The sequence below is a fragment of the Oryctolagus cuniculus genome, chromosome 7, assembly GCF_051225735.1.
Source record: "Oryctolagus cuniculus isolate XC-2025 breed Fujian yellow rabbit chromosome 7, ASM5122573v1, whole genome shotgun sequence".
Lineage (NCBI taxonomy): Eukaryota > Metazoa > Chordata > Mammalia > Lagomorpha > Leporidae > Oryctolagus > Oryctolagus cuniculus.
The window spans coordinates 30,775,252-30,787,865 of NC_142873.1; the positions used below are offsets into that span (position 1 = coordinate 30,775,252).

General features: G+C 41.7%; 1 long non-coding RNA gene across 1 annotated transcript in view; it reads right to left on the reverse strand.

Annotated features, from left to right (window-relative positions):
* Window positions 1-284: 284 nt before the first annotated feature.
* LOC103350020 (uncharacterized) overlaps window positions 285-12,614 on the reverse strand; it is a 66,037-nt gene continuing 53,707 nt past the window's right edge. Inside the window, exon 3 of the long non-coding RNA XR_016211399.1 lies at window positions 285-633. This is a non-coding gene — a long non-coding RNA (uncharacterized LOC103350020). The remainder of the gene's footprint in view (window positions 634-12,614) is intronic.

Sequence of the window (12,614 nt, forward strand, 5' to 3'; positions counted from 1 at the left end):
GGCCCTAGACCTGATCAGTCTCTGCAGCCTGGCCTCTTGGATGCTGTCATCACCAGCTGGTGCCCTGGGGGTCCTCCTGCCCTCACACTAACGGAAAAGGACACAGCCTCCCAGCTCCTCCTCTCTCAGTACCTTCTTTCTAAGTTCACCACCTCCCCTACCCACCCCCCAAATCATATCAGCCTTATTATTTTATGGGTTTTATGTCGAATCATAGCCAATGAAAAGATGAGATGACAAATATGATGATTTTTAAAGATTTATTTATTTATTTGAAAGGCAGAGTTACAGAGAGGCAGAGGCAGAGAGAGGTTTTCCATTTGTTGGTTCACTCACCAAATGGCCACAATAGCCAGATCTGGGCTGATCCGAAGCCAGGAGCCAGGAGCCAGGAGCTTCTTCCAGGTCTCCCACATGGGTGCAGGGGCCAAAGGACTTAGGCCATCCTCTACTGCTTTCCCAGGCCATAGCAGACAGCTGGATTGGAAGTGGAGCAGCTGGGACTCGAACCGGCACTCATATGTGATGCTGGCACTGCAGGCATCAGCTTTACCCACTACGCCACAGCGCAGGCTCCAACTAGCATGATTTTATAATTCACAAAGTTTCCTGAGGTTTTTGAATGGATATCTCCTGAAACAAAGGAAAACAGATTCAGTTGTGAATTCTACTCACCCAGTCAGTTTTTCATCTCTACAACCAATACCTGACCCAGACTACATATGAAGAGAGCAAGTTTATTTTAGTTTATTGCTTTGGTAGTTTACAATTTAAGCTCAGGTGGCCCCATTGGTTCAGTCGTCTGCTGAAACCAGAGGAGGCTGGAGAGAGTTGCACATAGCAAGCCAGGAAGCAGAGAGAGGCCAGACACTACTTGGCTTATACAATCATCCCTCTCACAAGAGCACGCCCCCAGTGACCTAAGGACCACCCATCAGGCCCAGCTCCTAGGCACCATAATTGAATAAAGACACCACTCCATTAGTATCATCTGTCCATGACTTTGGAACTTACTCATCCATGTGAGTGGAGGAGCCAAATCATGTTCAAACCATAGCATCTACTTATCTCTGCTCTCATCCCACCTCCAACTAAAGACTTTGAAAGCTAAGTAAAACTTCACAATCAAGGATGGGGAAGAGAGTGCCATGATTTCCACCAAGGGGGGCTCCACCCCAGAGACCCCACATAACCATTCTGTGCCTCACTTTTCTCCTCTGAAAAATGGGCTTAGCAAATGTGTGCATCCTGGGGCCAACACTTGGTATAATGGGTTAAGCCACTGCCTGCAGTGCCAGCATCCCATGTGAGGGCCAGTTCGAATCCCAGCTGTTCCACTTCCAATCCAGCTCCCTGCTAATGCACCTGGGAAAGCAGTGGGAGATGGCCTAAGTACTTGGCCCCTGCACCCACATGAGAGATCTGGATGAAGCACCTGGCTCCTGGCTTCAGCCTGCTCCAGCCCCAGGTGTTTCAGCCATTTGAGGAGTGAACTAGCAAATGAAAGATTTCTCTCTTTCTCTATCTCTTTTAAATAAATAAAATAACTTTTTTTAAAAAAAATGCATGCACTCACAAGAAAATCCTCATTTAACTGAATATTTAATGGATAATAAGGTGTTTAGGCCTCTCACATAGTAAGCACTCACAGGAAGCTAGTTATTATTGCTACTCTCACTCATTCTACTCTCTGCCTCGTTATCAGGTCAGTCTTACTCATCACTTGTCCACAATGTATTTAATGGAAAAAATTAAGTCCACTTGGTGGTCAGTTAATTATGTAATTGATTTCATGAAACAAACTACTGTTGGCAAGAGAAGGGGATATAAAGTACAAAAACCCACAAGGAAGGAGACATGAGCCCAGCAAAGTATAAGGAGCGATAACCTGGGGGAAGTGCCAGGGAGTACCAGGAGGGAAAATACCTTGAAAAGACTGGGAGGAGAGAAAGAAAAAAGATCTCATCACTTCATTGTGCAAAAGTGGTCACAATGCAAAATGCAGACCTTCATTTTAATCCCTGGAGCTTGATCCATGGAGTTTCATCCACGGGCAACTGGGCCGCTTTCCTCAGTAAAGAATAGGCCAATACTGCTGTCCTGGCTACGTCCCAGTTCCATTAACCTACCGTCTTCCTTCCACTCTCCTTGCAGGCTCTGCATGCTACAGGATAATTCTGCATTGTGGTCATACTCAGAGTTGCAGAGCTATTGACTGGCTGAGGCTTTCTGAGCCAGTCCTAGGTCAGCTGTCTGAAGATGACACTGACTTCCCCAGCCCCTAGCTTTGACAGGCCCGGTGGGAAGGCTGTGGCTGCCATCAGGGCTGTGCTGCCAACGTGGCTGTCCTGCTAACAGGTCCTTCCTTCACAGTTCATCTTAGTGTCTTCTGATGAACAAGCAAAGGCAACCAGAGTCTGAGGGAGTGAGTTTGGCAGGGAGGGAGTGAGTTTGGCAGGGGGTGAGTGTCTTGGGACATTCCATCCCACACTGAATTCCAGCCCGCCCTGTGCTGAGGCAGCAGAACCTTGCGTTTGCCACGAAGCAGGGATGCCCATTAGCCAGGCAGCTGGCAGTGAGTAGGCATGGATTTGGGGTCCCCCTGAGCAGCAGGCCAGCAAGTGAGCCAACCAAAGAGTGTTTGGAGGTAGATAAACACCACTGAAGAGCTCACTCACATCTGAAACAGGCTAAGAATCCCAGTTAGCAGAAAGCAGATGCCAACTAGACAAGTGGGCATCCCAGACAAGTGCTGGAATGAAGCTCATAGACTGGAACAACAAGCAGGCCCTCACTTCCTACAGTCTGAGTCTATGATCTCAATCTGCAAAATGAAATCTCAAGTAGTCCGTCAACTTCCACCACCTTAATTGTTATGAAAAATTACAACTGTAGGATGCATCTTATAAGTAATGAAATGTTTTATTTCTATAGATTGTTTTAACAAAACTCCAACCCACATAAGTCCCAGGGATTCCTTCCATGGCCCTTTGTGACTGGTCCGTGATGTACACTCAGTTACTGTCCAGCACCTGTGACCTCAGCGACACTCAGGCAACAGTCATGTCTCCTTCCTCTTCCTGTGGCAGTCCTGTGCTGCCTGTTCAGCTTCATCATGAACACAAATGTCAGTTGTAACCATGAATATCACTGCCCTAGAACCTCAGTTCTTAAACATTGGTGGTGACCTCAACTACTTGAGTTTTAAATTAGTGATGCCCATCCTATACTGTGGAATCTGAACCCCTGACCATGAGTAGTTTGATTGAGCTGCTTCAATAAGTTCCCATGTGTTTCTGACAATCCCAGCGGTTGAAACCCGCTTTCCACCACCTTGCTACTCAAAATATGGCTAATGAGCCAGCAGCATCAACACTGAGAAACATCTAGAAGGGCAGACTCTCTGGCCCCACACAGACCTATAGAATCAGAGTCATTATATTAACAAGATCCCAAGTGATTCATGAGCACATTAAAATTTAAGAAGTCCCACCCTAGGACAAAAGCCATGACCTCCTGTCAACCTAGTATAAGTAAATGACAGAATTTCCTCCCATCAGGGTCGATGACTCCTGCATTATGGTGACTCCTTGTCTTGTTAGCTGCACAACAGAAACTATAGACATGCAGCAGGAGCAGCCAGTTGATCAGGATCCTCTAACCAACCCTAAATTTTCCAATTTCCCTATTTCAAATACTCTTGCAACTTGCAAATAGTCACTGACACCAGAGACCCAGAGATGGTAAAGAGCACAAACAAGACAGGGTGTCAGGTTGAAGTCCAGGTTCAAATCTCACCTCTGCTTTTTTTTTTTTTTTAACAGGCAGAGTGGACAGTGAGAGAGAGAGAGACAGAGAGAAAGGTCTTCCTTTGCCATTGGTTCACCCTCCAATGGCCGCCGCGGCTGGCGCGCTGCGACTGGTGCACCGCGCTGATCCCATGGCAGGAGCCAGGTGCTTCTCCTGGTCTCCCATGGGGTGCAGGGCCCAAGCACTTGGGCCATCCTCCACTGCAGTCCTGGGCCATAGCAGAGAGCTGGCCTGGAAGAGGGGCAACCGGGACAGGATCCAGCGCCCCGACCGGGATTAGAACCCAGTGTGCCGCACCTCAAGGCAGAGGATTAGCCTAGTGAGCCACGGCGCCGGCCATCACCTCTGCTCTTTCTGGCAGGGCACTCACGGGAAGATCACTTAGTTTCTTGACATGTAAAGTGAAGGACATCTGAAAGATTCCCAGGGCTCCTTCTAGCTCTTCATATAACTGTTATCTTTCCCCAGTTACTTCACACAAGTGGAAAGTCATACTTGGAAGCAACATTGAATCACATAATTCAGACTTGTTTCTTGTCATCCCCATTTTACACACAGTAAACCAGGACAGAGTTTTCAGTGGAATCTAGAACCTCCAAGGTCAAGTTCAGTGTTTTTGCACCAGTGACTAGGATCATCCCTCTTAGGTTTGGGTGGCCCCAAAAGCACATTCTGAGACAAAGGTTTGCATGCACAAAGTTTTTGGGACAAGTCCTCAGGTATAATATCAGGCAAAAGAAGAACTACAGGAAGTTCGGGAGCTAGGATGCCTTACAATATGGTCTGGAGTCAAGACAAAGGAGCCAGGGTTTCTTGTTCTACCCCAACCAATTGTTGGTTGTGGATTTCCTTGCGGAGGAGCTGTGAGCATGGGCTCCCTTCAGACATGAGTAATTCTTGGAGAGGAACTCCTATGTCATTCATTAGCAGCCAGTACTCCCGGCAGTTGGATGCTGAGTACTTCAATCCTAGGTAGGAACTCCAGGCAATACACCACAATATCCAGTGCTGTGTAGCTTTTGTACCAGCCAGATTCACCCTTTCTGGGAGCAACTTCTCTGTCCTTTCTTCACCCGGGGAAACATTCAGAGCTAGATTAGTGGGATAAACCACCATTACAGCATCTGGTCTTGAGGCTGTGGATGATCTTTGCTATCACCTTCCTCTGCTATCCATTTCAGATTCCTCTCACCCTCGGCTAATATCTCTGCTGGTCTATGTTCCTAATGGTGTGGCCCAAGCCCTCATCCCTGAGAACACTGAGCAAGTTTCTTCTCACCACTCTCTTCTCTGGCCATGGGTGCTACACTTGTCTACTTATTTTAAATCGAGTTAGGGGGTATTGAGAGATGCCCCGTTGTGACAACTGAATGCTACATTATGCAATATGGCACTACTTCATCCTATTATCCAGGTCAATCCTTCCTACCTATGTAGTGACTCCTGTCCCTGCCTGCTGACGTCTGGGTACAAGGAGGCAGAAGAGAACAGATGGTAATGACAGCTTAGGGTACAATGTGCCCTTATCATAGACACTGTTTAAAGCATTCCCCCTCCAGAAACCAGCACCTCTAGACCTACAGGGTCTACTGCTGTGGGGATGGAGAGCACAAATTTTCCATGTGAGTCACTGGGAGGGATAGCAAACAAGGCAACTCCTTATTTACCCTCACATCCCTCTATAGCAGTTGTTTATTTAGAGTACATATCACATGGATCACCTAAGTCCCTGCCACCATGGGCATTCTATTCACTACCCTTTGCTCATATACTAGAATAGTCGAAGACAGAAGCTGTTTGAGGCCAGCTGGCTGAGTCAATTTATCACGTGGTTGTCTGGTACCTCTTCCAAGATGGCTGATCTCAGGTGGTGTTGACATGCAGTACAAAGATTCTGACCCTTTATGCCCACATCCAAAGGCTATACCTCTTCACCAGCCATATTATTCCAAGCTTTTCAATCATTTTCTTTCCACATCCCTGATCCACCAGCCAAGCCACTCATTACTTCTCGTGATCCTATAGATATATGAGGGTACTTTTGAAAATTCATAGGAATTGGAAATAAAAGATGAGTCTATTTTGGTGCAAAAAAATTTTTAAGTCCATAAATTATTTTTCATATGTGTTTTCACAAATTTTTGCATGGATTTCATTTTTGCACCAAAATAAACATTTTTAATTCCATTTTTTAAGCCCCCTCATATATTCCTACTTTAGTCCACTTCTCTCTCTTTACAGAATGAATTATTAGGTCTGTCGCTCAACATTTTGCCTATTGAGAGAATTTCCTCTCATCCCTTTCTTTAGGAGTCACCCTCAGTGGAGCTTTGGTTCACAGCAGTAGATTTTCAGGCTTGCACACAAACAAAGCCAACCCATCTGTAACCCAAATTTGACCATTTTTCCCCTCCATACACTGTTCGTAATGTAGTCTCCACTGCAGCCATTGCCACCAGTGTGTGCTGACGGACAGAAAACAACACAGGTGACAGAAGAGTCCGAGCCACTTGCTCACATAGCTTCCCTGTGATCTGTGGCCTGCTTGTGCTTGACACTGAATGAACCACTTGCATCTTGCAGGCTCATCTGAAAGAATCGAGCTCATGATGGGCAGCTCCATTCAGCTACAAAAAATTCCTTAAGAGGCACTCAACTGTAGTCATCAACAGCACACACAGATTGATTACCTGGGAAATGAGTCCCTTGACCCTAAATGGGGAATCTTGAAAGTACACTATGGAAACCATGCTAGCATTGAATCTTCACATAACCCTCTGAAAAAGCCAGAGAGGGCATTTACTTTCTTTCATCTTGCAGGTAAAGAACCCAAAGTAATTCAAGGTTAGACACCTTCTCCAGTTAATGGAAAATCGACCCAATCCAGTCTCAGAACAGGAGTCTGTAAACCCGTTCTGTCCAATAGATATATAATATGAGCCACATATATACTTCTAAATTTTGTGTTAATATACAAGTAATCAAAAGAATGTAGTGGAAATTATTTTAATTCTATATTACTTAATCCAAAATACTATAATTTCAATACATAATCAGTATTTTTAGAGTAATAAGATACTTTACATTGGTTTTATCACCCTAAGTCTTTGAAATCTGGCATGTGTTCTCATTTACAGCACATCTGAATTTGAACAAGCCACATTGCATGTGCTTAATAGCCACAGGTGGCAACTATCTTGGAAACCACAGCTCTAGATCCTATCCAGTTCCCTTTGCTATTCTTGAGATTGCCTTCCTAATTGGCAGGAACCAGAGGCTGGAAAGGAAATTCTTGGACAACAATCCTGCCATTGGTAGAAGGCTAAGTCCTTGCCACTTCTAAACTTCTACAACACCCTCTCCTTTGTCACAACATGTTCTACTGCCCCCTTTTAGCTTCCCGGGAGTTACCGCTGCTACTTGCCAAGAGGATTGGAGTTACAATAAAAAAAAAAAAAAACAAAAAAACAAAAACAGTGGTAGACAATGTTTAACTCCATCTCTGGGTGTACCCTATAATTAAATGCTAAACCCAACTCAATTTGGTTTCTGTAGCAACCAAAGGAACCATTCCCCTGCAGCTCCGTTCATCACTCCTTGTCAAATTTTGAAATGCAGGTGTCTGCAACACACTCACTGTCCCAAATGACTGAGCTCCAATGTTCTCTGAAGCCTTTGATTCTGAGCTTGATCCACAGGTATAGGAGGCAGTGTGAAGACTTCTAATCAAGTCTTTGCCTAATATGGAAATGTAGGAAAAGCAGAATTAGAAGTCCTCATTTGTAGAAATCTTCAGAAATGGGACATATCTTCAATGGCTTGAAAAGATGGAAGAAAAAGACTTTGTGGAGGCTAAAGGAAGCCTTAGACCTGAAACACTCAGTGCCAAGTCAAGAAGCTTTAGGAGGTAACCATGATCTGTGGGGATGAGCACCAGGGAGCAGTCATGAGCCCCAAAAGCAATTTACTTACTTTTGTCTCCTTCCCTTCATCTAGTAGAATGCATCAGGTTTGGAAGAAGTGAATTCAATTCTAAGATTACAGCATTGATTTAGATGCTTGGGGCCCAGAGATGTGGAACCATCCTGGGAAACTCTTGGCCATCCCTGGCCAAAACCTCAGGACTGGAGTGAATGACTCAGGGATCTTCTGTAGGAGTCAGTCCCGCCCACTGGGTACTGAGTTTCTTCCTATTGGCTCAGAACCTCAAAACAGACCTGTTTCCCTAGAAGACTCTAGAGTAGTGCTTTCCAGGCTTTTTTGGACACAAGCCACAAGATATGTGTTGCAATAAACTTGGGAATACAGATGTCCTTTCAAAAGATAGGCTTCATTTCCCTTGTGTACATTCCCTGCAATGAGATTGTTGGATCATATGATGGTTCTATTTTTAGCTTCTTAAGGAATCTCCATACTGTGTTCCACAACAGCTGTAGGAATTTACATTCCCACCAACAGTATATGAGGACTCCCTTTCTGCCACATTCCTGCCAAATCTTGTTAGCTTTCATCTTTTTGCTGGTAGCAAATCTTACTGGTATGAGGTTACACCTCATTGTTGCTTGCATTTCCCTGAGTAGTGATACAGAGCATGTTTTTCATGTACCTGTTGGTAAATGTGTATGTCTTCCTCTAAGACATTTCTGTTTAAATCTATTGTCCATATTTTAATCAGATTGTTTCAACTTTTGTTTTTATTTGTTCCTTTTGCTATTGAGTCCTTTATAATTCCAAATAACCCCTTGTCAGAGGTATAGCATGCAAACATTTTCTCCCATTCCGAAGGATGTCTCTTTATTCTACTGATTGTTTCATTTGTTGTCGGGAAAAACTCTTTAGCTTGATGAAATTCCATTTGTCTTTTTTTAAGATTTATTTATTTTATTTGAAAATCAGAGCTAGAGAGAGAGAAGAAAGAGAGAGAAAGAGAGAGAGAGATCGATCTTTCATCTACTGGTTCACTCCCCAAATGGCTGAAACAGTCAGGGGAGAGCCCAGGTCAAAGCCAGGAGCCAGGAACTTCATCCAGGTCTCCCACGTGGATGCAGGAGCCCAAGGATTTAGGATGTCTTCTGCTGCTTTCCCAGGCACATTGGCAGGGAACTGGATTGGAAGTGAAGCAGCTGAGATGCAAACTCACTCCCATATGGGATGCTAGCATTGCACGTGAAGATTTAAGCCACTACACCACAATGCCAGGCCCCTGTTTGTCTATTTTTTCTTTTATCTCCTGTCCTTTCTGGAGTCTGATCCTGAAAATCCCTACATATTTTAATGTCCTGAAGTGGTTTCCCTATGTTTTCTTCTAATAGCTTCAAAGTCTTGGAATTCACATTTAGGTCTTTTATCCATTTGGGGCTGATTTTTATAAATGGTGAGAGAAAGTGGTCTAGTTTCATTCTTCTGCATATGGATAACTGATTTACCCAGCAGCATGTATTAAAAAGTCTATCCTATTTACAAGGTATATTCCTAGCAACTCTGTCAAAGATCAGCTGGCTATACATGCGTGGGTTTATTTCTAGGACCTGTGTTCTGTTCCACTGGTCTCCGAATCTGCTTTTATGCCAATAACATGCTATTTTTTTAAGATGTATTTATTTTATTTGAAAGATTGAGTTACAGAGAGGCAGAAGCAGAGAGAGAGAGAGAGAGAGAGAGAGAGAAACAGAGAGGTCTTCCATCCTCTGGTTCACTCCCCAAACTGCTGCAACGGTGCTCGTAGGTGCAGGCCCCAAGGACTTGGGTCATCTCCCATTGCTTTCCCAGGCATAGCAGAGAGCTGGAATGGAAGTGGAGCAGCTGGGACTCGAATCAGTACCCATATGGGATGCCAGCACTGCAAGCGGCAGCTTTACCCTCTATGCCACAGTGCCAGCCCCAGTAATATGCTATTTTAATTACTGTAGCTTTGTAATATATATTAAAGTTGGATAGTGTAATGTCTACTTCTTTGTTCATTTTGCTCAAGATTGCTTTGGAGTCTTTCAGGGTTCCATACAAACTTCAGTAGTGTTTTCTCTAGTTATATGACAAATGTCATTGGCATTTTGATAGGGATTGCACTGAAAGTATAAATCACTTTGGGTAGTAGGCATATTTTGAGTATATTGGTTCTTCCAATTTATGAACATAAGATGTCTTTCCATTTTCATTTTGTCTTCTTCAATTTCTTTGATCAGTGACACACTTTTCATTACAGATATATTTCACTTCTTTGGTTAAATTTATTCCTAGGTATTTTATGTTTTTGCAGCTCTTGGAAATGGGATTATCTTCTTGATTTCTTTTTCAGATGATTCACTATTTATGTATAACAATTCTAATTTTTGTACATTGACTACATATGCTGCATTGCTAAATTTGTTTATTGATTCTAGCAGCTTTTTTGGTGGAGTCTTTGGAGTTTTCTAAATAAGATCATGTCATCTGCAAACAGTGACAGCTTGATATCCTCCTTTTTTATTTGTATGTCCTTTATTTCTTTCTCATGAGTGATTGTTGTAGCTGAGATCTCCAGTACTATGTTGAATAAAAGTGAGCATCCTTGTCTTGTATCAAATCTTAGAGAGAAAACCTTCATATTTTTTCCATCCAGTGATATTGCTTGTTACTTCGGTATACATGGCCTTTTTTATGTTGCGGCATGTTCCTTCTACACCTAATTTAGTCAGTGTTTATCATGAAGAGATATTGAATTTTATCAAATGTATTGCTTCTATTGAAATGATCATATGACTTTTATTCTTCATTCTATCACATTTATTGATTCATATATCTGAACTATTCTTGCATCCTTAGAATGAATCTCACTTGATCACTTTTTTAATATGCTTTTGGATCCAATCAGCTAGCACTTTGATGAGGACTTTTGCAACTACTTTAATCAAGGATGTTGGTCTGTAGTTTAATTGTTCTGTCCTTCTCTGGCTCTGGCTTCAAGGCAATGCCACTCTCATATAATAAATTTGGAAGAACTCACTCCTATTTTTTGAAATAATGAAAAAAGGATTGATGTTAATTCCTCTTTAAATATTTAGTAGAATTCAGCAGGGAAGCCAACTGGGACTGGGCTTTTCTTTGATGAGGGATTTTTTTTTTTTATTAGTGCTGATTCAATGTGGCTACTCATTATTGGTCTATTTAGGTATTCTATTTCCTCATTATTCATTCTGGGTAAGGTATATGTGTCCAAGAATTTTCCATTTTTCTAGGTTATTGAATTTTTTGCCATATAGTAATCAACAGTAATCTCTAACAGTTCTTATATTTCTGTGCTGTCAGTGGTAATGTCTCTATTTTCAACTCTAATTCTATATATTTGAAATTCCCCTCTATTTCCTAGGCTAGTCTAGCTAAGGGTTTATTAATTATATCTTTTGAAAAAAAAAAGCTCTTCATTTTTTATTTTTTCTCTCTGTTATTTGTGCTCTGAGTTTTATTATTTATTTATTCCTATCAATCTTGGATTTTATTTTTTCCTCATTTTTTTACTTCCTTGAGGTATAGCAATAAGTTGTTTACCGAATTGATCTGGAGTACAATTTAATTCTGCGATTTCTTTGTTGATTTTCTGTCTAGAAGATTTGTCTATTTCTGAATGTGGGATATTAAAGTCCAGAACTATTACTGTATTGGAGTCTAACTCCAATATTGGATTTATGTATATTTACAGTGTTATTTCCTATTGAATCCTTTATCATAATGAAATCACTTTCCAGCTGTATTTTTACTGCTTTTGATTCAAAAATATATTTTATTTTACAGGGGTATGGCTACTCCTGCTTTATTTTCATTACATGTAACACCTTGTTCCATCCTTTCACCTTCCTTCTATGTGTGTCATTTGAACTGAAGTGAGTTTCTTTTAAGCAGCATATAGTTGCATCCTCTTTTTTACTCATTCACTCACTCTATGCCTTTAACTGGAGAATTGATCCCATTGACATTCAAGGTAATTATTGATGAGGTCTCACCATTTCCATTTTGATATATATTTTGTATTTTTATTGTAGTTTCTCTCTTTCTTTGTCCCTAAATTACAACCTTCACTTGTGGTAAGGTGATTTTCTCTAGTGGCATGCTTTGAATCCCTGTTTATTATTTTTGGTAAGTCTATGTATGTTTTTCTTTGTGGTTACCTTGAAGCATACAAAAAAACTTCTTCTATTAACAAGCTCTTGAAAAGATCACAACTTAACATTGATAATAAAAACAAGGAAAAAAAAACACAAAAAAGATTTTTTTAACAATAAGCAGGACACATTTGTGCTCCATTCCTCCTCACACTTTGAATTTCTGATGTGATAGTTGACCTCTTCCCTTACTGCCTGATTCTTGAGATTTTGGTGTAGCAATTATTTTTTTAGCTTTCACAATAAAGATATAAATGATTTACACACCGTGTTTCTAATACTACAGCTTTCTGAATTTTTCAGAATATTACTCTTGCCAGTGAGTTTTCTATCTTCTCATATTTTCTTCTTACTTGTCTTCTTTCAGTTTGAAGAACTCCCTTTAATATTTCTTGTAACACAGGTCTGGTGGTGATAAATTCTCTCAGCTTTTGTTTATCTGGAAATATCTTTATCTCTCCTTTTTATCTGAAGGTTATATTTGCTAGATAAAGTATTCTTGATTGGCATAATCCCACTACCTCCTGGCCTGTAAGATTCTTGTGGACAAGACTACAGTCAGGTGAATTGGGACCTCTTTCTTGCTATTGTTTCTTTTTTTCTGTGGCTTTGAGTATCCTCTATCTTTAGAACTTCACTAGGATATGTCTTGGGGTGGTCTTGGTTGAG